The sequence below is a fragment of the Pelobates fuscus genome, chromosome 10, assembly GCF_036172605.1.
Source record: "Pelobates fuscus isolate aPelFus1 chromosome 10, aPelFus1.pri, whole genome shotgun sequence".
In the NCBI taxonomy this organism is placed as follows: Eukaryota; Metazoa; Chordata; class Amphibia; order Anura; family Pelobatidae; genus Pelobates; species Pelobates fuscus.
The window spans coordinates 84768815-84794673 of record NC_086326.1 but is presented as its reverse complement, the minus strand read 5'-3'; the positions used below and the strand labels follow the sequence as shown (position 1 = coordinate 84794673).

Sequence of the window (25859 nt, the reverse complement as noted above, 5' to 3'; positions counted from 1 at the left end):
TAGAAAATGTTCAATAGGATCAATCACAGCAGCAAAAGTCACATGAATAACAGTATCATTCAAGGAAGCATGTTCAGATTAAGGTGTAATACTTAAGAAATAAAGGTTGTTGGAACTCAATTGCAGATTTAAAAAAATAAATGATGCTGTCATTTTAAGGAGAAAAGAAATGGTGCTTTCTTGATTACGTCTTGAAAGACCAGAACAGCTTCCAACAGCAATTCAATTAGAAAGGTTAAATCCAGAGGAAGTATTACAGTTCCTTATTTGAATTAATTTAAACAATGTTCCAGCATGGACTAGATAGAAACATATGGCTGGTACTACCGGGCGAGAAATTGTACACCAATAATTCAAAGAACAATTCTAAATGTGTTGTTTCAAATTTCCATTAGTTTAATAATTAGAAACATCGAAACGTAGAATGTGACGGCAGATTAGAACCATTCGGCCAATCTAGTCTGCCCAATTTTCTAAATACTTTCATTAGTCCCTGGCCTTGTCGTATAGTTAGGATAGCCTTATGCCTATCCTACGCATGCTTAAACTCCTTTACTGTGTTAACCTCTATCACTTCAGCTGAAAGGCTATTCCATGCATCCACTACCCTCTCAGTAAAGTGATACTTCCTGATATTATTTTTAAACTTTTGCCCCTCTAATTTAAGACTATGTCCTTTTGTTGTGGTAGTTTTTCTTCTTTTAAATCTAGTCTCCTCCTTTACTGTGTTGATTCCCTTTAAGTATTTAAATGTTTCTATCATATCCCCCCTGTCTTGTCTTTCCTCCAAGCTCTACATGTTAAGTTCCTTTAACCTTTCCTTGTAAGTATTATCCTGCAATCCATTATTATTACTATTATTTTATTATTTATATAGCACCATCAGATTCCGTAGAACATAAACCAGTTTAGTAGCTCTTCTCTGAACTCTCTCTAAAGTATCAATATCCTTCTGGAGATACGGTCTCCAGTACTGCGTACAATACTCCAAGTTAGGTCTCACCAGTGCTCTGTACAATGGCATGAGCACTTCTGTCTTTCTACTGTTAATACCTCTCCCTATACAACCAAGCATTCTTCTAGCATTCCCTGCTGCTCTATTACATTGTCTGCCTACTCTGCCCTTGGCTTTTTACATCAAGATGCATTATCTTGCACTTATCCACATTAAATGTCAGCTGCCACAACTCTGACCATATTTCTAGTTTACCTAAATCATTTACCATTTGGCTTATCCCTCCTGGAACATCAACCATGTTACATATCTTAGTATTATTAGCAAAAAGACCTACCTTACAATCAAGACCTTCTGCAATATCACTAATAAAAATAGTAAAGAGAATGCAATGTTTAAGCCAGCTGATTAATGCAGGAGTTGTGCTGGATGAATTCAGGACGCAAATTAAATTCAGGTATAACTGGAAACACAGTGAACTAATGTAAAGGGACACTGTAGGCAACCAGACCACTTCAGCCCATTGAAGTAGTTTGGGTGCCAACTCCCATCACCCTTAACCCTGCAAGTGTAATAATTGCAGTTTTTATAAATTGCAATAATTACTTTGCAGGGTTAAATCCTCCTCCACTAGAGGAACTTCGGGCTTCTCAGACAACTTTTGGTCTTCTAAACCAAAAGTTGAGGACCTCCAGCGTTGCTAGAATCACCATAGGAAAGCATTGAATAATGCTTTCATATGGGGAGGTCTAATGCGTGCGCGGCCATTGCCACACATGCGCATTAGGTCTCCTCCACCGGCGGATGTCTGCGGGGTAGGAGAGTGGGCAGAGCCTGAGCCAGCGCCGAGGGACATAGGCGCTGGATTCAGGTAAGTGTCTCAAGGGGTTTTAACATGGGATAGGGGCACTCCAGGATTCTACAGTGCCAGGAAAAATGGTTTGTTTTCCTGGCAGTAGAAAAACCCTTTAAGTAATGGGAGATCTCCCCTTGGAAGGATTTAACTGAATGGTTTAAACAAAGTAGCACATTACTTGTAGAACAATAATTAAATTACTTTGCTTGATGGAGGAGGTTGTAGGATAGCCAGAGTCCGTTCCGTGCTCAGGGAGTATAGAGTTCAGCAAGGTCGGTTTGGTAGTTCAGAGGTTCAGTACACAGCTTGATATCTCAGGGAGCTCAGACGGCACTTGGTAACAATTTGTAACAAATTGACTGAGCAATTTCAGAGTGCTCACGGCTTCCGTTTAATGAGGGAGCGCGTGACAGACGCATGGGCGGTGCCCAATTGGCGAAACCCGGAAATGAATGCAAGGGAGATTTCCCATCGGTAATGACAGCAATAACTGGGGAACAAAACACATCCATAGAGAAATATCCATAAAAGAAAGCAGAGAAAGAAAACCAGTAGCTCTCCAAAACAATCAGAAACTCCCATAGCCTAGGGTAACTGAACATGTTATGAAATTATGTGTAAGGCCTAAAATTGGTGGCAGGGCTTGGACATAAAAGAGGAGAGAAAAGTATGTTGCATTGGAAGGGATTAAGAGGAGAGAGAGTTGAGGTGAGATATAGCAGGAGAAATAAAAACGAGGGATCTACAAATCTCCACTAAAGAGTGTGACAATGCTGTTTCGAAGCACACGCATGATGTTCATCTTTTTAGAAGTCTGATGTTTTGCATATAATGTGTGGTCATGTTTATGCAAGTGTAAGTAATGAAACTGACTATTTAACCTACTCATGTGGTGTGTGGTGTGCCCTGACTGCTGTATTAGAAAACATAAGGAGGGTTACTCAAGTGTATAAATTGCAAAAAAAAATAAAGAAAAAGATAGCAGAATAAAAATAGGGTAATGATCCCTTATTATCCCTAGTGTGTATAAGGACATATTGGGTATATGACGGGGGTGGGGGGAAACAAAGCTGAGAAAAATTCAAAACCTACAGGGTTGATTAAACTCTGCCTGCAATTCCTTTTCTTTTATCTGAGGAGGGTCCAGAATACCTCTGTCCCTCTTTTCTAGGAGCTCCATATTGGTGATGTGTTGGTATTTATAGTAGAGCTCCACGACAGTAATGCTCACAGCAATGTATCTTTAAACTACAATAAATGAGATGTATTTTTCTTTTTCTAAATTACACTTTAGTTTCATAAAGTGTTATTAGTAAGTCACCTAAAATGTCTCGGAACAGACCTGCCTCTAAACACAACCCTAACATTAACATTAAAGTGTCCCTCTTTGTCCATTTTAAAGTTTGGAAGCTAAGCAACTGTTATTGTACATTGTCTGATATGGTGTAAATCTCAACAAGGTTAATTATTTTTTAACTCTATAGTGAAGTATGTCCCTGGAATACAGCTACATTCTTCTATTTGTTCTGTTAACGTAGGGGCCAAGTGTAACCACCATTTTTAAGATAATTTAGTCTAACAAATCTAACATCTATTTGATATTCTCACCACATACATTTGTCATTCTCATCTTAGGACATACGTATTACAAAGAAAATTAAAATGCAGGTGTAGCAATTATAAGGATCAGAGGCAGATTGTAATTAACAAAAGCAGGAAGCTATGCATAACAAACAGAGGGCAAGAACATAAATGTTTTGAAGAGAATACAGAAATAATTGTGCAAATCCATAGTTACAGAGGTTGCAGCTTACATTGTTGTCATTTTGCATACTTGGAACCTAGGAGTCAATTTAAAATGACTAATACTACAGAGTTCTGGGGGTGATATCACTGAAGTATTTATGTTTGCTATAGTTGTAATAAATAATATATTAACTCCTTAAGGACTTTACTTACATTTTATTGAGCAATGATTAGGTTTTGCTAAATCTTCAGCAGTTTAGTAGATAGAACCCCAACTATGGATTCAACTTTCACAAAATATACAACAAAAAACAATGTCTCTTATTTACACACACTGATTTCTGATCACATTTATAGAGGTAGCTGTTATAAACTCAAATATAGGGACTGTCCCTCCTAGGAAGGGGCATATAAAACCTCATGCAATACTCCCCACATTCAGCAAAACTGAAGCTGGAGCCTCAATTTTTACTGAATCCAGCCATGTTCAAGGCAGCACCTGAGCACTCCCAATGTTAAGAAAATTGATCTGGACAGTTCCTAATGTATGCATGTAACGGATCGCCTGGCACCCTGACTGGGTACCTCCGTTAAAGGATGCTCCTAGCGTTTCCTGAGGACTCCAAACACTCTGGCAGACACCACAATCACCGAACTGAAGAAGCATATAAATCCTCTCAAGCATATGAATACTGTAGACAGTTGAATAGGAAACCATACGAATAGGTTTACACTCCTAGCAGTCAAACTGGAACAGCATACAATAAATCCTCCCCCAATAATGAGACGACACTTCACTTTGAGGGTTAAACAGGAACTCAAGATTTATTCACATCACCTCCTTTTAAGACATTCTCCCATGCAAGGGAGGGATTTACCATAATTATTACAATAGCCAATCCCATAGAGGTTACCTCCCACACATCTCCTCCCCTTAGATTAACACTTAACATAATTATACAGTACACACTTTTCCCCAATTTTTGGATGTACCCCAAATATATATGATACACCTCTAAAAAATGGTTAGTTATGAGCAGGCAAAGATTTGACCGACCGCATGGGAAAAGTATCCGAAAATAGTTCCATGCATTTTGGCCTTGCGGTCGGTCACAGAAAAGGGAATAAAAACATACGAATTGCCTGGGTTATGGAGCCTGGGGAGGATTTGAATGAATCCCCTACCTTGTGGGGTTCTTTCTACCGAACGGCGGGCCGTTCGGTAGTTTCTACACGAAATACTGGAAGTCTGGAGGTCTCAGCAGTGTTTGCCTAGTCGAGTGTCCGATTTTAGTTCCAGACACTCAACGGCAAAACACCGCTGTTCGGGAGTCTAAGATGGCCGCCGCCACGTGTTCGTTTCCCGAATGGCGGCCACCCAGAGGACAAAGACTGCACTGATTGCCAATTACCCGTTTGCAACATTGTTGCAAACGGTAATTGGAGGCACACTTATTCCTGGGTGGTCTGGCTGTTCGGTAGTTTCACTCAATCTAATGAATGGAGTGATTCTACCGAACAATCAGTTGAATGCTGCATACACATATACAATTTAAAAGACAGTACTACTGCAATATACTACACAGTCTTAAAGGGACATTATTCCCAAAAGTACCAATATGTCCACGGATGATTCTAAAAGGGCCAGCAGCAGCAATACAAAATACAACATGCCCAAATGTAGTCCAAACGTACCAATTTTCCAGGGGCCATAGTCAGCAGGTAGGAGGCAGGCAGCCAGGCCCCTCCAATGCCTAGTGGTGAGGCGGATTCCGCCACAATGCACATCCGCTGAGCCATCTTAACTTAATATCAGCCTATTAACTGATATTTTAACCAAAATAAGCCTTAAAAGTGGTACCCACCATTTTGTTTATGCACCTTAGGGCCTATTGCAGCTTATTCCTTCCTCCTTGAGCATTGTTTTATTATGTGGGGACTGCCACTGGGACTGTTGGAACCATTCTACTCTGTGTGCAGGTCAGGAGTACTCCTATTAACATGCACATACAACGCACTCAACTGTCCCTTCCCCATACTGAACAGGATACAGTTGTACTAAATTGTTTAAAGGTTTGCATACCCTGGCAGAAATGTTGAAATTTTGGCATGGATTTAAAAAAAATGTATTTTATTGAAGGATAGTGATGACTTTTATATCACAGTTAACAGGGTCCATAGCCTGTGGGCAAGAGGCTGGCAAGTATACCCCTCCAAGGACCCGTGACGAGGTCCAATTCGTCACAGTCAATGAGTTTGTTAGCTCTCACGTGGATACACTGAGCAGGCTAGATACTGACCCATGGGAAACAGAAAAGAACTGTCAAAAGACCTGCATAGCAAGGTAATAGAACTTTATAAAGATGGAAAAGGATATAAAAACATACCCAAAGCCTTGGAATGCCAGTCAGTACTGTTCACTCACTTATTAAGAAGTGGAAAATTCAGGGATCCCTTGATACAAAGCCAAAGTCAGGTAGACCAAGAAAGATTTGAGCCACAACTGCCAGAAGAATTGTTCGGGATACAAAGAAAAACCCACAGGTAACCTTAGGAGAAATACAGGCTGTTCTGGAAAAAAACGGTGCGGTTGTTTCAAGAAGCACAATACGACAATACCTAAACAAAAATGAGCTGCATGGTTGAGTTGCCAGAAATAAACTTTTACTGCGCCAATGCCACAAAAAAGCTTGGTTACAATATGCCTGACAACACTTTGACATGCCTCACAGCTTCTGGCACATTGTAATTTGGAGTGACGAGATGATATGGTCACAACCATAAGCACTATGTTTAGAGAGGGGTCAACAAGACCTATAGTGAAAAGAATACCATTCACACTGTTAAGCATGGTGGTGGCTCCCTGATGTTTTTGTGGGGAGGAGGGTGAGCTCTAAAGGCACGGAGAATTTTGTGAAAATTAATGGCAAAATGAATACAACATGTTATCAAAAAATACTGGCAGACAATTTGCATTCTTCTGCGCATTGGATGCTCTTGGACTTGGACCATTTAATGTAACATTGTAAATGTCTAATAATGGTACTTAATATTGCGCTGCATACCACTGTGCTTGTTTCATTATTCATATGGTGAATTGGGGTTTTCCCTGTTCGGCTTGTTGGGGTCACCTCTCATAGAGAGCACTGGGCCCTATATTTTAGCTGATGGTGATGTGACCCATACTTTTCCCTCCCTGTTGCACTGAAATATGATACTGGGATGTTCTCACAGTTCTGAGTTGAGGGGCTTGAAGGAGGGTGGGTGAATGCTGCTCTTGGTGTTAACGGGGTGTATGGTTCCCTGAAATTTCACATACCCTTTTTAATATACTCACATTTTGCCACATGCTGCTTGCTTTATTATACCTTACAATCCATGTTTTACTATATGAATATGTGAGGTCCCTTCATGTAGATTTTGGTTGGAATTGTGGAGAGATCCCACTTTAGGTTAGTTTAGGTTACCCACCCAATGGTGATTTTGCTCCCCCTCATCCCTCTTTTTTGTTGTATCTGCCTGTGCCTTACCATATTAACCCCTTCAGGACGGAGTCAATAGTGCACGTTCTGATCAAAACAAAACGTAAACAAAAACTGGAATTTGCGCTATGTGTCTGTTCACCCGTAGTTCCCCTCTTTCAAATTATATGCACCCACACTTATTATATATCATTTTGTTCAGGAGAAACAGGGCTTTAATCTATCATTAACTATTCATATATGGAACATCATTTATTATGAATAAAAGTAAAAAAAATGTGAGAAAATAAGATTTTTTTTTAAATTTGCATTTCCGTCTGACATTTTAACTGTGAATGTCATAATACTGTTAGGTTTTACTGCAAAAAAAATGCACATATTTGTAATCAGCGATGTCTCACGAGTACAACAGTACCCCCCATTAACAGGTTTTATGTTGTTTTGGAAAGTTACAGGGTCAAATATAGAACATTACATTTTCAAATTGAAATTTGCCAGATTGGTAATGTTACCTTTGAGACGGTGTGGTAGCCCAGGAATGAGAATTACCCCCATAATGGCATACCATTTGAAAAAGTAGACAAGCCAAGGTATTGAAAGTGGGGTATGTTTAGTCTTTTTTAGTAGCCACTTAGTCACAAACACTGGCCAAAGTTAGTGTTCATATTTGTTTTTGTGTGAAAAAAGCAAAAAACGAATATTTGGCCAGTGTTTGTGACTAAGTGGCTACTAAGAAAGACTGGACATACCCCACTTGCAATACCTCGGGTTGTCTACTTTTGCAAATGGTATGCCATCATGGGGGTAATTCACATTCCTGGGCTACCATACGCTCTCAAAGGCAACATAACCAATCTGGCAAATTTCAATGTGAAAAAAATGAAATGCAAGCCTTATATGTGACTCTCTAACGTTCCAAAACACCATAAAACCTGTACATGGGGGGTACTGTTATTCTCGGGAGACTTCACTAAACACAAATATTAGTGTTTTAAAACAGTAAAACATATTACAACAATAATATAGACCATAAAAGTGCAGTTCGCTTGTAAAAAATGCAAAAAACGTCACTTTTACTTAAAATATCATCATTGTAATACAATTTACCAGTTTGAAACACGAATATTTGAGTTCAGCGAAGTCTCCCGGGTAAAACAGTACCCCCTATGTACAGGTTTTATGGTGTCTTGGAGAGTTACAGGGTCAAATATAGTGCTTGCAAATTAAATTCTCTGCACTTTCTCCCTGTGTTGTCATGCATGTCAATCAAATTTTAATTAATCAAATCACATAATTACGTTAAAAGATTATTTAAAGGGGGGCGTGGCCTGGAACGGAACACGAGCGGTCGCATGTTTGACTAGCTCCGTGAGCATTAGGCCCTCACATTGAGTTTAGGACCCGAACACCGGAGAAAAATATCACAGCAACACTTACTGGTCATGTCCCACGCAAAAAGCAAGCGGGCGACCGAAAAACAGGATAAGCTCCACTTCTTTGGAGCAAAAACAGGTCAGCCAAAGAGCGCGCTGCCACGGGAAGATTCCCAAGATGGCGCTGACACAGACAGCGAACAGGCGGGAACGCCAGACCCCACAGGCCTTATACTTACCACAGACAGCCTGCAAGCGATGTTTGACAGTATGGCCGCAAAATTACAAGATACCCTGCAGCGGTCCTTCACTGACCTCCGAACGGATATACAAGCACTGGGCACCCGGACCTCGGAGCTTGAGGCCAACATGGAGGCACATGTGGAAGCCCACAACAGGTTAGCAGATAGAGTGGAAGAAGCATGGATCAAACTTAACAGCTATGAAGCCAAAATGGCCGACCTGGAAGACCGAGCGCGACGGAGCAACCTACGCCTAAGAAATGTACCCGAAAGCATAGGCCCACAAGATCTACCAGCTTATGCCACAGGACTTTTCCGTCTGCTGGTCCCTGACTTGCCCCAAGATGTCCTGTTGATGGACAGGATCCACAGAGTGGCGAAACCGCAGTACTTACCAGCCGACAAGCCTAGGGATATAATCCTTAAGATGCATTATTATCACGCCAAAGAGGCAATTATGAAAGCCAGCCGTACGCAAAAAGAATTACCGGCTTCGTACCAAAAAATCAAAATCTTTGCGGATATCTCAGCAATGACGCTACGAGGCAGGAAAACCTTCAACGTTATTACCGACCTGCTTAGGAACAACAATATCGCTTATCGGTGGGGATACCCGACGAAACTGCTGATACAACGCAATGGGGCCCTTACAGCCATATGCACGCCAGAGGATGGATTACTGAAGCTGAAAGAATGGGGTCTCAACCCACCGGCACACCTGCCAGAGAACCAGCCAGCAGGTCACCTGCAACAAGTTTGGAAAAAAGCCCGCAAATAGCGAGCAGGCCATGGACAGAACGCAAAGCAGGCCATAATACTAACAATACTAATAGACTTCTCCAGAGTACGCAAGTATCATATAATGTGTTTTCTCTGTATAATACAATCATACTGTTAACCCCCTTAACCTGCGACAATAGAGGCCATGAAACAGCCTCCCCCCTGGGCACTGTAACAATACCTCATGCTCAGCTATCACTGGGGATGAGGCTGGCCTAACTAGCCCTAATCCAAATCAGTATAGTTAACTAGGGGTGCCTACACAGGAACCCGTATCGGTAAATGAGGCAGAATTATACCATACAGTATGTAGAATATAAAATTAGGGTCACAATGTTTAACCACCATGTCAGCGAGGGCCGACCTCGCGTGAGCAGTTAAATCCAGGATCGAAGCGCTTAAGCTCCGACCCCCAAGGCGCCTCCTATAGGCGCCAAGCCATACATCTGGCTTACGAGATAGTACTTGATTGTTTGCTTGTATATAGTTTTACAATTTATTTTGTGTTATGTATATATGTTGTTGCACAATCCCCCCCTATCACCCCTTTCCCCATCCACAAAGGTACACCGGGTAACCTATCCACACCAGCCAGTTCCGGCTACACTGTACGGGACAGATCCACCACACTGGAGCTGGACTCTGGTGGGGGACACCAAAATGGCATATTCCTACTTAGGTGGGACACTCAAGGAGGGAACTGCCCAGCTCGAGAGAGATGGGACGGGCAGCACCCCCGAATAATTAAAAGTCTACTGGCACTATACAGTCGCTTCACGTATAAGCCACCATAAAGGTCTATACTCATAATGTAAGAGGGCTGAACCTTCCGGTGCAGAGGCACCTCCTGGGGAGGGACATAAGATACAGTGATGCAGATATACTCTGCCTGCAAGAAACTCACTTTAGGGGGACGACACACCCGAGTATTCTGTCGGAACAATTCCCCCACCAATACCATTCTACAGCACAAACCAAATCTAAAGGGGTTTCCACCCTCATAAGCCGACACGTAGCTTACGAGCCAATTCTGGAGGATATAGACAAGGAAGGGAGATATGTCATACTTGTAGGACGCATAAACAACACCCTTTACACAATAGCAAATATATATGCACCTAACACCAATCAACGAAACTTCATACACATGATCATAAGCAAGGTATCACGAATCCAGCAGGGGATAACCATATTATGCGGGGATATGAATCATGTCCTAAACCCGGCAATGGATTCCACCTTACCGCACAGAAGCCCCAGACATAAACCGCTTAGGCGCCAATGCACAGCCTTGGGGAAACTATTGGCATTGCACCATTATTATGATATGTGGAGGGTGGTACATCCGGACAAAAAAGAATACACACACCACTCATCAGTCCATAACACATACTCAAGGATTGACGGGTTCCTGATGGGAGGAGCAACACTGGGACAGGTAGTCGACTGCAAAGTAGGCCAAATTGTATGGTCAGACCATGCACCGGTAGAGCTGACCCTCAAAGACTCCTACGACTTTAAACACAGAAGTCCATGGAGACTTAATGAATCAATTCTGACAGACCAGACATTCACAGACGAATTGACTACCTCCCTGCACCAATACTTTGAAGACAACACAAACCCATCACTACCACACCACATGATCTGGCAGGCGCACAAGGCGGTTATACGGGGAATCCTAATAAAACGAGCCTCGTATCTCAAGCGCAAGTCACAAACCCAACTACTGGAATGGCAGAAAGAGCTATACAACCTGACAACCCTAAACCAAACCCACCCAACCCCGCGCTTAAGGGAACAAATATCCCTCATAGGCTCACAAATCCGCCAACAGGCCCTCCACAAGACGGGGTACAATCTACGAAGGCTTAAAGCAACCCATTACTCTCAAGGGAACAGAGCTGGGAAATTGCTGGCTCACCGACTAAAAAAACAACAGCAGGCACATAAAATAGCATATTTGAACACTAAAATAGGAGGGAAAGTAATGGCTCCAATTGATATAGGGAATGAGTTTGCAAAATACTATTCAGAACTCTACAACCTCAAACGAGACCCGACCACCCACACCCCCTCGACCTCGGACATAGCAACATACCTAGATAAAATTAACCTACCCACACTGACGGACCACCAACGAGACGCACTATCCCATCCCATAACAGCGGAAGAAGTCGCCGCTACAATACAGACCTTACCAAAGGGCAAAGCTCCGGGCCCAGATGGCTTCGCCAACTCTTATTATCTCAAATTCCAGGACATATTGGCACCTCAGCTAGCAGAGGTTTTTAATGAGGCAGTAAGGGAGGAATCACTCCCTGAGGAAACTCAGCTGGCTCACATTGTTACCCTCCCAAAACCGGGGAAACCGCCAACATGCCCACAAAATTTCCGACCGATTTCACTCCTAAATACGGACGCAAAATTACTAGCCAAACTATTCGCACTGAGACTGAGACCCATACTCCCCCATGTGGTGCACGGTGACCAGGTGGGGTTTGTGATGGGGAGACAGGGGGCAGATAATACGAGGAAAGTCCTAAATGTAATACAGAGCCTTAAAAAATCGGGAGGAGGGGGACTACTGCTCTCTCTTGACGCAGAAAAAGCCTTTGACCGGCTGGGCTGGGGATTCCTGGAGGCGGCCCTCCTAAAGTTTGGGCTCCCGGGGGTCTTCATCTCGGCGGTCAGGGCTCTCTACTCGGCGCCAACAGCACGAGTCTTGAACTCGGGTTTTGTATCAGACAAATTCAGAATTACTAACGGCACTAGGCAAGGATGCCCCCTGTCCCCCCTTCTCTATGTCTTGGCGCTGGAGCCATTGGCCTCAGCGATCCGTACAAACCCATCCATACATGGTGTATCCATAGGCGGTGAGACATACACCCTAAATTTATTTGCTGACGACATTCTCCTGACCCTGACGCAACCCCACATATCACTCCCCAATCTACTACAAAGCATACAAGACTACAACGCGGTCTCCTACTACAGACTCAACTTAACCAAGACACAGGCATTAGGTCTGGACATTCCAAGACACACCCTACAGACCCTCAAGTCATCCTTTAACTTCGACTGGAGGGAGGACTACATCACTTTTCTGGGGATTAGACTAACCAAAACGATACACCTCCTACACAAATATAATTACGAGAAACTACACGGGGAAATAATACGAACGCTAGAATCTTGGAGCAATGACTTCATATCCTGGTATGGCCGAATAGCGGCGTTCAAAATGTCACTACTCCCCAAACTGCAGTACCTGTTCCGCACACTTCAGATCCCACTATCTAAACATTTCCTGACGGCAATGCAAAAAACAGTCACGAAATTCATCTGGGCGAAAAAAAGGCCTAGAATAGCACTGCCTGCACTCACAAGACCGGTAGGGAAAGGGGGGATGAGCGTCCCCGACATTAAACTGTACTACACAGCAGCGATCCTCTCTACAGTGGCGAACACACATACACGCTCACAAGGTGCCACATCACAATGGGTGGCCATAGAATCCCACTGGTCCAGCAAAGCAGGCTTACATTACCTATTTTGGGTACCTAAAACGCAGAGACCTGCGATGCCAGACATGCTACCAACAACCACACTACTGGTAAACACATGGGACAGATACCGGGACCGTCTCAGCGGACCCGGGGCGGTGTCGCTGGCCACTCCAATGCACAGCATACATCTCAGGAACCAATCATTTGATCACCACACGTGGATAAAAGCAGGATGCACACATGTACACCAATTATATGAGGGGACCACCTTAAAGCAATTCCCAACCTTACAGACTCAATTTAGCCTGCCACACAAAGCAATCTTCTCATTTCTCCAACTCAAATCCCTCATGCAATCGACCACAAGCAACCTCAGGGCGCCTACCATCTCGAAGTTTGACTCATGGTGCCTCAAAGGCGAACCGCATAAGAAATGCTTTTCACTGATTTACTCTACAATTCTTGACAACACAACAGCTTCTATAAGCAAATACACACAAGCATGGCATGACGATATAGGCCGAACATTCACACCTGACCAATGGAACAGAGCATATATCATACATAAAGGTAACACAGCATGCATAGCCCATCTGGAACAACTACGGAAAATACAATACAGATGGTACTTGGTCCCAACGAGATTGGCACACATGTTCCCAGGCACCCCCACTCACTGCTGGCGATGCCAGGCTGAGACTGGCACGCTATATCACATATGGTGGACGTGTGCGCTTATCCGTCCTTATTGGGCAGGAGTAGCCGAAATACTTGCCCACATCATACCAATACCAATGGAATTAACCCCTGAGATGTGCCTCTTGGGCATATGGCCCGAGCATCTCTCTAAGGTCCATGCTAAACTTCTATTCCAAACCCTAATAGCAGCCAACACCTTAATTGCTAGAGCATGGAAAGCGGCAACCCCCCCCACAAACCACTCACTAAAGCTACAAATACAGACTAACTGGGAGTATGAACTGATGGCTGCCCGACACATTAGGCAACCGGGGGTGACACGGGATGCGGGGCAGATGTGGGAAAGGTATTGGCAAACACTGGGAATACAGAACATGGGAGGGGAGTGAGCGATTGACCCATGTGAATTCAGGCAGTAACCCATGTCATAGTTAGGATACTAGAAAGTCCCACGGACTTAAAATCAAACTAGGGACAAGCTTGCAACACTGTCACATAATACTACACCGTAGCAAACTGAGGAGGAACTACACAACGGAAAGCAAGGGCAAGCCACCCATGAACCACGAGTGTACCAGGCCCTACAAATAGCATAAACTGAGTTGCTCCCCACAATCCTCATCACCACCATCAACATAATGCTCCTTATGGAGAACCCCTACCTGAGGATAGGCACCACCTGAGTTAACAACGACTCCGAGTAAGGTAAAGCCCACACTGTAGTATGACCCACCAGATGATTCCACTACTGAGTATAGGAACCCACTTGTACATAAGTTAACGTTTAACCGCTTTCCCCCCCCATGCAATGACCCACAAAGCTCACTGGACGCACTCCACAATAAACCAATGAAAGTAAGATTGTGGCTAATGTACAGAGAAATGTTGTGCCAGCTCCAACAACAAAGTGCACCAAACAACATAACAGAGAATTTGACATCAACCTCGCACTTACTCCTAGCAGAGAGCCAACAGTCTAAGCTGGGGAAAAAAAAAAAAAAATATGTAACAAGATAATAAGCCTGCGTAATGTGATTAGACTATGCTATTACACGACGCTGCAATGTGTATTTAATGTGACGTCTTCAGTGAGATGTTTCTAATGTTTCTAATGTCTCTAATGTGATACCTTTGTAAACCCCTCCCCCACTCCCCCTTTTTCCTTTCTGTAACCCTAACCCTGATCCCACCTATTTGAAAAATAAAAATTGTCAAATTGAAAAAAAAAAAGATTATTTAAATATACATGTAGAATTTTAATATATATGCATTTATAGGTATTTAAATTCTACGTGTATACTGATGTAATCTTTTATGTAATTATATGTATTTATCTATATATATATATTTGCGGTTATTTGCATTTTATATATAGATAGATATATATAGAATGTCATTCTAAGTGTATTTTGTTACCGATATATATATATATTAATAACAAAATACAGTTAGAATGAAATTACATATGCATATATAATTTATATTAAATTTTGTTTCAATATTTTATTTATTTATTTTATTATTTAATTTATTTATTATTTTAATTATACGTATTTATATATAATATATATATGTACATCTATTATATATATAATATATATACATATTATATATATGTAATGTCATTCTAAGTGTATTTTAATATTAATATATATACTTATATTAATATTAAAATACACTTTGTATGACGTTACATATATATAATATGTATATATATTATATATATAATATATATACATATTATATATATATAAAAATGCATTTATTTTATTTTTACACATGTCTAATTATTTTTTTTAATTCTTCCCACCAGCAGGGGGACTGTCTGATATTTCAAACAGTCCCCCTGCTGGCATATCCACAGCCAGCTATAGGGGGCCATGTGATCGCTCTTTGAGAGCGATCACATGGCCCCCGGGGGCCTCATTTGCCGTGGGAGGGCTGCCTGGGCTGTGAGGCAGTCCTCCCGAAGCGGATCGCGGCGGAGGTAAGTATAACTTACCTCCTGGGGCTGCAAGCCGTTACGGCGTGCTATGCCGTCATAACGGCGTTAAAGCCCACTTAACCCGTGACGGCATAGCACGCCGTAACGGCGTTAAGGGGTTAATTTTGCAGTGTCTGTATCACACCATAAGTGCTTATTTGTTGTCTGGTGGATCCATACTCCTTCGCATCTCTGTGCTTGATTTAGCTACCGGGTGGGTTGGGGTACCTGGGGCTTCCTGAAACTATTATAGGTATTCCCTATGTACACTAAATTACCCAGCCTGTTAAACTACCCCCTCTTAAGCATAATGGTGCTATTATTACTGTAATTATGATTGGGCTATATTTTTTATAGTGTTATACTTGTTTTTCTGTATAGGTAACTGTTCTAGTCTGTTTACACACACACACACATATATATATATATATATATAGAAAAAATTCCAAAGCCAGGCACTCCTCCTTTCAAATAGCTTTCAAGTATTATAAGCCTAGGTGCAATCCCGCGTTATATATATAGAAAAGTAATGAAGGGAGCACACTAGGTCTTAGTTATAGTGCAAAATTATTTACTGCATTCCAAAGAATACATCGCTGTGGTATACAAACAAATCAACGTTTCGACCCTGCTGGGTCTTTATCAAGATCTTGATAAAGACCCAGCAGGGTCGAAACGTTGATTTGTTTGTATACCACAGCGATGTATTCTTTGGAATGCAGTAAATAATTTTGCACTATTTCTAAGACCTAGTGTGCTCCCTTCATTACTTTTCTATATATATATATATATATATATATATATATACACACACACACACACTTCTTACTGGTTCATAAACATGAAGCCTTACTTCTATGCACTTTTACTAGCCAATGTTGCCCTACACAAACGATCTTTATAGGCCCCCTGTAACACTTGCATGATTTATTCCAGCGATTCCTGACATAAATGTTCCCTAATTTATTATATTTATAATATTATTATATTTATTTATATATATATATATATATATATATATATATATATATATATAATCACACACCACCATGTGTATTGAAGGTTAAACTTAAAAGCTTTGAAGAACAATGATTGCTTAGACATACTAGCCTCAGGTTTTTTTTAAAAAGAAGATAATGTATGCAAAAGAAGAAAGTGTCTTTACAGTGGACATACAAACAAACCATTATGGGTTTATACTTGAGTCATGGACTTGTAAAAAAAATAAAAATAAAAAAATAAAAAATAAAAAAACTAATGTGAAAACATTAAACAAAACACACAGTCTTTACATTAAACAGATCAAAGAAATATTCCTACTAAAGTAATAGAATAAATGTACACTGTCAGAAAAAATGCCAACCAATCTTCTAAGTTTTACTTTGAAATAGTAAACTCCAATGGCTTTTCTACCTAGTGTCATTAGTTTGACATAAGCTAGATAAAAAAAAATTTAAAATCTTGATTTTTTTTCTTCATTAAAAAAAAAAAATACAGCATATTATTTCCACAGAGAAAGGAATACTATACGTGTTTGTATGCTGTGACTGTTAGGATGCTGTATAAATATATTTATAACTATAACTTTACCGATATGCACTATAGGGGTTGATAAGATATGTCAAATCCCTGCTCCACCAACGATTGTCATTGCATTTAATGAGAGGTACTTAAAATAGCTTATTTGCAGCACTAACTACAACAAACTACCTGTCAATAGATAACTACTGGTGTATGAGCACTAAGCAATAATTGTGATGAAGTGAGCAGAAACCAGGAAACGAGAAAACATTTAACCCTGTTAATCAGATGTCATCCGTAGGCTTTTTTTCTCGATGGGTTGAATATTATTTAGAACACAAAAGTTTTGTATAAATTGGAACCATTGTTACAGATATAAAAATAGATACAAAACATTTGTCATTACAAGAACCAGTTGGCCCATTTAGCCTATTTATAATATATCTCATTCTTTTGGTTAGGTTCATACATGCCCAAAATAATTTTCAATTCCTTAACTGTGTGAGTTTCTCCTATTTACACTGGAGGGATTTTTCATGTATTTACTGCATTTTGTATACCTTAAAAAGTTATAAAATATCATATTATATGTTATATAAGTTCATTCTCTGCTATGTTCTGCTGTTAATGACTATATTTCAGAATATATACTCAATACCTTACATGCTAAAAAATACTTTGTAATCAGCTTTCATTTTTCAAGTTAAATTAAAGTTAAAGGACCACTCTAGGCACCCAGACCACTTCAGCTTAATGAAGTGGTCTGGGTGCCAGGTCCAGCTAGGGTTAACTATTTTTTTTATAAACATAGCAGTTTCAGAGAAACTGCTATGTTTATCAATTAGTTAAGCCTTCCCCTATTTCCACTAGTGGCTGTCTCACTGACAGCCGCTAGAGGCGCTTGCGTGATTCTCACTGTGAAAATCACAGTGAGCGCACGCAAGCGTCCATAGGAAAGCATTATGAATGCTTTCCTATGTGACCGGCTGAATGCGCGCGCAGCTCTTGCCGCGCGTGCGCATTCAGCCGACGGGGAGGAACGGAGGCGGAGAGGAGGAGGAGAGCTCCCCGCCCAGCGCTGGAAAAAGGTAAGTTTTAACCCTTTTCCCCTTTCCAGAGCCGGGCGGGAGGGGGTCCCTGAGGGTGGGGGCACCCTCAGGGCACTCTAGTGCCAGGAAAACGAGTATGCTTTCCTGGCACTAGAGTGGTCCTTTAAGCAAATTAAATGAAAATAAAGATCAGAACCTATTTTCATCACATGTATTAGGGTTGGGCAAATGGCAGATCCACAGATGTTCTAAACATTGGTTTATTCTTTGTTAAATAGTTCAATGGTTTATTCTTCTTTTTTGTAGTCCACCCATTGTACAGCACTGCGGAATTTTGCTGGTGCTATATAAATATTCAAATAATAATAATACTAATAATTAAATTACACATGTTTATATATAATAACTATATAGTGTATATATATATATATATATGTATATATATATATATATATATATATATATATATATATAGATCTATGTATATATAAATAAATATAATATGAAATATATATATATATCGATATACATAATTACTTAAATAGTTTCCTAAATATACGTATAATATACTTATAATAATAAATATTCTACGTGCATATTTACATTATTTTTTAACATAATAAATAATTTTACGGATTGCAATTTGAGGGACCTGCCTGACAACCCAGGCCGAGAATTACATTTGCAAGCACTGTATTTAACCCTGTAACTTTCCATGACACCCTAAAACCTGTACATGAGGGGTACTGTTTTACTCTGGAGACTTTGCTGAACACAGATATTGGAGTTTCAAAACAGTAAAACATATCACAGCAATGATATTGTCAGTGAAAGTGACTTTTTTGCATTTTTCACACTCAAACAGTACTTTCACTGATGATATCATTGTTGTGATACGTTTTACTATTTTGAAACACTAATATCTAATCACTTTCTCCCAGCGCACTTGAAGAAGAAACAGGAGGAGAGCACCAGTCCTTGGCCTATACCTGGGCAGCCACTCTTCTGCTGCTAAATGGTAAGCAGAAAAGAAGTTGGTAAAAATTATAACATTACCAATGTGTAGGTGTAGTAGTGAGTGTTACAGTGTGTGTCTTGAAATATGTTTGCATCTATCAGTGTATTCTTCTAGTGTATTCTTTACTATGTTTATGATTGTGGGTGCCAACATGAGTTTTAAAGTAACGCCTTAGAGTAAATGGTTTTCAGAGTGGCATCTAAGATTTTTGTTACCCCGCATGTACAGGTTTTATGTTTTTTTGGAAAGTTATAGGGATAAATATAGGGCTTGTAAATTAAATTCACTGGACTTTCTGCCTGGGTTGTCAGGCAGGTCCCTTGAATTATAATTAATAAAATTACTTAATTATGTAAAAATAGTAGATAAATATTCATGTTGAATACATATATATATGCTTTGGCAGTCCAGGGCCCCACAATTACTCTCTGCACCTATATATAGCGATGATCGCTATATATAGGTGCAGCCGCGGGCCCCCCGGCTCCCTATACTTGCAAATGGGGCGCAGCGGACTGCAGCTGTACTTTACAGAATTTCCCGCTCTCACTCCCGCGAGACTTGAGGCCGTTAGAGCATTGCCATGGGTTACCATGGCAACGCTCCGCGCGGCGCACAAACCGCGCCTCGCGGGAGTGAGAGCGGGAAATGCTGTAAAGTACAGCTGTAGTCCGCTGGGCCCCCTTTGCAAGTATAGGGAGCCGGGGGGGGGGCCAGAATGGCACCGGACGAACCACCAGGGATCAAATAATCTTCCCCCCTCCCTGAACCAGGTAAGAAACAGGGAGGGGGGGAATGACAGAATACATTTACATTATTACATTTACATGCATCCACTACTAAACACACACACACACTGCATCCACTGCACTAACACACACACTGCATTCATTACACTAACACACACACTTCATCCACTGCACTAACACACACACACTGCATTCATTACACTAACACACACTGCATTCATTACACTAACACACACACTGCATCCACTGCACTAACACACACACTGCATTTATTACACTAACACACACACTGCATCCACTGCACTAACACACACACTGCATTCATTACACTAACACACACTGCATTCATTACACTAACACACACACTGCATCCACTGCACTAGCACACACACTGCATTCACTACACTAACATACACACTGCATTCATTACACTAACACACACACTGCATTCACTACACTGACACACACTGCATTCATTACACTGACACACACTGCATTCATTACACTAGCACACACACTGCATTCACTACACTAACATACACACTGCATTCATTACACTAACACACACACTGCATTCACTACACTGACACACACTGCATTCATTACACTAACACACACACTGCATTCACTACACTGACACACACTGCATTCATTATACTGACACACACTGCATTCATTACACTGACACACACTCTGCATTCACTACACTGACACACACTCTGCATTCACTACACTGACACACACTCTGCATTCACTACACTGACACACACTCTGCATTCATTGCACTGACATACACTCTGCCTTCGTTGCACTGACACACACTCTGCATTCATTACACTGACACACACACTGCATTCATTACACTGACACACACTCAGCATTCACTACACTGACACACACTCTGCATTCATTGCACTAACACACACTCTGCATTCATTACACTGACACACAGACTGCATTCATTGCACTGACACACACACACTGCATTCATTGCACTAACACACACACTGCATTCATTACACTAACACACACACACTGCATTCATTACACTAACACACACACACTGCATTCATTACACTAACACACACTGCATTCATTGGGGGGAGGCCGGCCAGGCAGGGGGGGAGGGGGAGGGCAGACCTTGTGCTTTGTCAGTGGCCCCAAAATTTCTGGTGGCGGCCCTGAAGATATGTAAGGGTCAGATAGGTTTGCAATAAAGCTGAGGGAAGGGGTATGTATCTAGGCAGAGAGATGAAGGGATAGTTATTCAAATAAAAACAAACATATCAATAAAAGAATGGAAGGGTCAGAGGTCAGTCAGAAATCAGAGGGGAAATAGAGGAATGCATATAGGTGAATTAAACAATTACATACAGGGCTAGCAAAACTACACATTAGCATGACAGATAAGATATAAAGGCAAGAAAATATACAATGCACACAGGATATATAAAATAAAATCAATGTACAGGGTGGTTAAATTAAATATAAATGATGCTGTGCAGGATTGAGTCTTCCAGAAGGCTACCATTGTGTATCGCTGACGATCAGCTTATGGAGCACTGACTTTCTTGCAGCAGTATTGGGGCTTAATCGTTCTGAAATATATATATTATATTCAAGATATGCTTATGATATTACATATATATATATATATATATATATATATATATATATATATATATTTATTGTATTTTATGTATATCATTTATTATTATATGTATAATATATTCTAAGTTATATTCTAAGTTAATTAAATCATCTTATTAATATATTATACATATATAATTTAATTCTAAGTGTATTTTGGTATTAATATATATATTAATACCAAAATACACTTATTATTAAATTCTATATGTATTATATATATAATCAGATTATGATAATGTTTGATTGTAACTTTTATTTTATTTGTAGGCACTAGGGAGACAGCCTGAATACTCAGGCAGTCCCCCTGCAGACAGTCTCAGACTGCTTTGCGGCCATATGGTTGTGATGTCTGTCGTGATCACATGGCCCTGGAGGGACAAAATAGAAGCAGGAGGACTGCATATCTCCTTTCCCCCTGTTCCAATTTTGTTCCTTTGTGTCTCACATCCAGGGACTCCAGAGAACTGTGCCCTGGCTGCATAGCATGAGTGTATCATTAGTAGCATTCACACTGTGTGGCACATAAGGGGAGCATGCAGAGAGCACTTCTCTCCAGATCATGGATAGGCAACCTTTGTCATTCCAGATGTTTTGGACTACATGTCCCCTGATGCTTTGCCTGCATTATGGATGTAAGAGCGTTCTAGGAGATGTAGTGCTACACATACTGAAGGTTAGCTACCCCTGCTTTAGATGCACTTGTGTGTTGGGGTTGGGCATCAAGGCTGTCTGTCTGCCTCCTGTGCTTGACTTCAGGCTAAACCAAACCATCAGTAGGCAAACCTACCCCCATTCTATGCTTGTCCACCCATTAAGTGATGCAAGATATCTAATTGGCAATGCTCCCCCTCAGTGCCTGCACACACATCCTTATTCCATAGCCCCCAATAGAAGGTACGGGAGGTAAGCTCAGAATACAATAAAGATCAAAGACATTGGTGTGTGATAAAAAAAATAAAAAAATGTCCCTTTCATCTCTGCAAATTAAGCTAATGTTTTGCCATACTTCCGAAAGCATCAGTGAAGTGATTTTGGTGCATAGATCATGGTCCTACTCTCTGCCTACACAATTGTCTGCCACTGAGAAGTGAAATTGCGTTACTTCTGCATAGTTTCCAATACTTGGGGGAAAAAAGTATGTTTTCATTCTATTTTTGATTAAGAGTGATGTTTTTACTGGGGGCGAGACTGAGAAATACAAAACAGAACATTGTCTATCTTGATCTTTTTCTAAGGGCTGAATTAAAGTTATTTTAAACTGAAGTTTACTCTGAATTAAATGTTGTGTTGCAGAAAGTTGCAGAAAGTTCAATGTTTTAACCAGCTAATCACTTTTGATATACAACAAAGAATACATAGAGAATGTAACAATCTTGAAGACTACTGGCAGATCAAGAAAAGCTACTACATATACTGCAAAGCGGTGGAAATCTTGTAGCTATTTTATTCTCTTTTCGTGATGTACATCTTCTCTTTCTCTCTCTGTAAAAACTGGATGTCATAGAAGTTCTGTATGAAATACTTGTGTGAAGTTAGTCTTGGCTAATCCAGTCATGACTTCTCCAAATTTTGAAAAAAAGCCTAGTGTGTCCTTACAAACAATGGAACGATAACTGAGGAGGGGATCAGCCACAACTTTATTTAAAGGAAAACTGCTATTCTATATTATAATTATTTAGAATACAATGTTGCATGCAGTAAATATGCAGGTATTATTTTGTAATGCATACCTATAATCAATGCCTTTTTTTTTTTTTTTTAAATATTGTTATTCAATGAATGCCTGTAGTGTATGCAGGTAACGGTGACACATTAGAGGTGCTATGGCTCATTACAGCACTCGAAGGATTTGTAAATTCGGTTCCTAACTTTTATGCCAAATATGTAGCTATATCCCTCAGGCCAGGTGTGAAACTTTGCATCCCAAAATATTCATATATATTTTTTGCCAGACCTGCTTGTTGTCCACCTTTTGGTTGCATTGCTTAGTAGACCATAGGCAAATCATAAATTAGAAGCAGGAGCAAGGTTTTCTGCTAAAAGATATCTCCAAAAAATATCAATAATAACCAAGACATAGTGATAAAGTGCACTGTAAGTGAATAAATGGCACTTACCGCACTTTATGTTAATATTTTAAAGCAATATAAAACTACATAAGGTGCGCTGTGCATTTAAATTCTTTTTAAAGCAACATAAAACTTCATAAGGTGCGCTGTGCATTTAAATTCTGTGTATAAATAATATATAAATGCGTATACACACAACAGGATTGAAATCGCACTTACAATATTTTGTAATAAATTCCACATCAGCACATATAAGGAAAGGTGGGAAGAACAGACATCGTACAAAAACCTTTAGCAATATACAAATATAAAAAAGGAAAAATGGTCAATCACAAATATAGAGCAGATAAAGTACTGCTCAAAGCATTCAACCTCAATTGAGAAGCTCACTAAGGCAGCTATCAGAATGCAGTGATAAAGTATAGGTATCAAATCCACCATAACCTTGGGCAGGTAAGTAAAACAAACCTTTATTCCCGCAGCACAAGATTAAAAATGGACTGTCCCACAAATGTAAAACCTGGATAAGCGGAAATTGCATAAAATTATCAGAAATAGATGAAAGATATTTCTTGTCCACCTCTGTTACCTGGTGGTCAGTAAACATGTCTCACCATAAGGTTTAGGGGTTTTAGCCCTATAAGGTAGTGATCAAACAATTTAGATATGGTGAAACACCCCGATATTAAGATATAAACTATAACTATTATTGTAACACCTAAATACCCAAAACAAGGATATATATATAAAGAACCCTTCCAATAAGCTGGAGGGTTAAAAACATAACCTATATTTCCAGTAAATTAGCATGAATTAAAAAAAACTACCAGTTTAAAGGTTCACTCTGGCATAGTGATAGATGTATGATTCTATAATGAAAAAACAGGAGGGGGGAGGAGGAAGGGAGTAAAAGGGTGGGTTCCATTCAAATGTATTATAAAAATCTGCATATATATAGGGTTAATACACTAATCCCATGTGCCAGGGATAATTGTATCTAAAGAAATAACCTAAAGTTTAGAACAGTGAAATATAAAATATCTCCCACTGTATTTCATCAGATTAGCCTGTGTAACATAGTATGATACATATTGTGAAAAGTGCTCTGTGCATTAACCCCTTCCAGACTGGACTGTTTTGGCCATGTTATACATTAAGGACCAGAGCTGTTTTAACTCATATTGAATTTTTTTCAGAACAAGAAGGACTTTCTTTACATACCATTATTTGTATCATGTCACATAATTTACTTAAAAAAAAAAAATATGGTGAAAAATTAAAAAAAAACAAAAACGATTTTTTATTAACTTTTACTTAAACCTTTTACTTATGTACAAAAGCTAGTGGAAAAAAAAAACTGCTAAATAGATTCAAAATGTTGTCCTGAGTATAAAAACATCCAGTGTTTACATGCTTTTTTGCAAGTTATAGGGCTATAAGTACAAGTAGGATATTGCTGTTTCAAAATATATATTTTTAAAATGTATCAATAGTCACATTGTAACACTGTTATCTGTCATAAATATCTGAATCACACCTCACATATTTTTTTAAAGTAGACAACCCAGGGTATTCAATATGGGGTATGTCCAGTCTTTTTTAGTAGCCAGTTAGTCACAAACACTGGCCAAAGTTAGTATTTATATTTGTTTGTGTGTTAAAAATGCAAAAAACAATTATGAACGCTAACTTTGGCCAGTGTTTGCGACTAAGTGGCTACTAAAAAAGACATACCACTTTTGCAATACCTTGGGTTGTCTTCTTATGTGAATGGTATGCCATCTTGGGGGTAATTGTCATTCCTGGGCTACCATACACTCTCAAAGTCAACATAACTAACCTGGCAATTTTCAATGGGAAAAAATGTGACCCTTATATTTGACCCTGTAACTTTCAAAAACACTATTAAACGTGTACATGGGGGGGTACTGTTATATTCTGGAGACTTCGCTGAATACAGATATTAGTGTTTCAAAACAGTAAAACATATCACAACAATTATATCATCAGTGAAAGTGCTGTTTGTGTGTGAAAAATGAAAAAAAAAATGTAATTTTCACTGACGATATCATCACTGTGATATGTTTTACTGTTTTGAAACACTAATATTTGTATTTGCGGTATTGATTGCATAAGGCGACTATTTGTATACTTCTATTTTTGGACGTGGTGTT

General features: G+C 39.9%; 1 protein-coding gene across 6 annotated transcripts in view; it reads right to left on the bottom strand.

Annotated features, from left to right (window-relative positions):
• LRRC20 (leucine rich repeat containing 20) overlaps positions 1-25859 on the bottom strand; it is a 629937-nt gene that overhangs the window by 294744 nt on the left and 309334 nt on the right. The window lies entirely within an intron of this gene.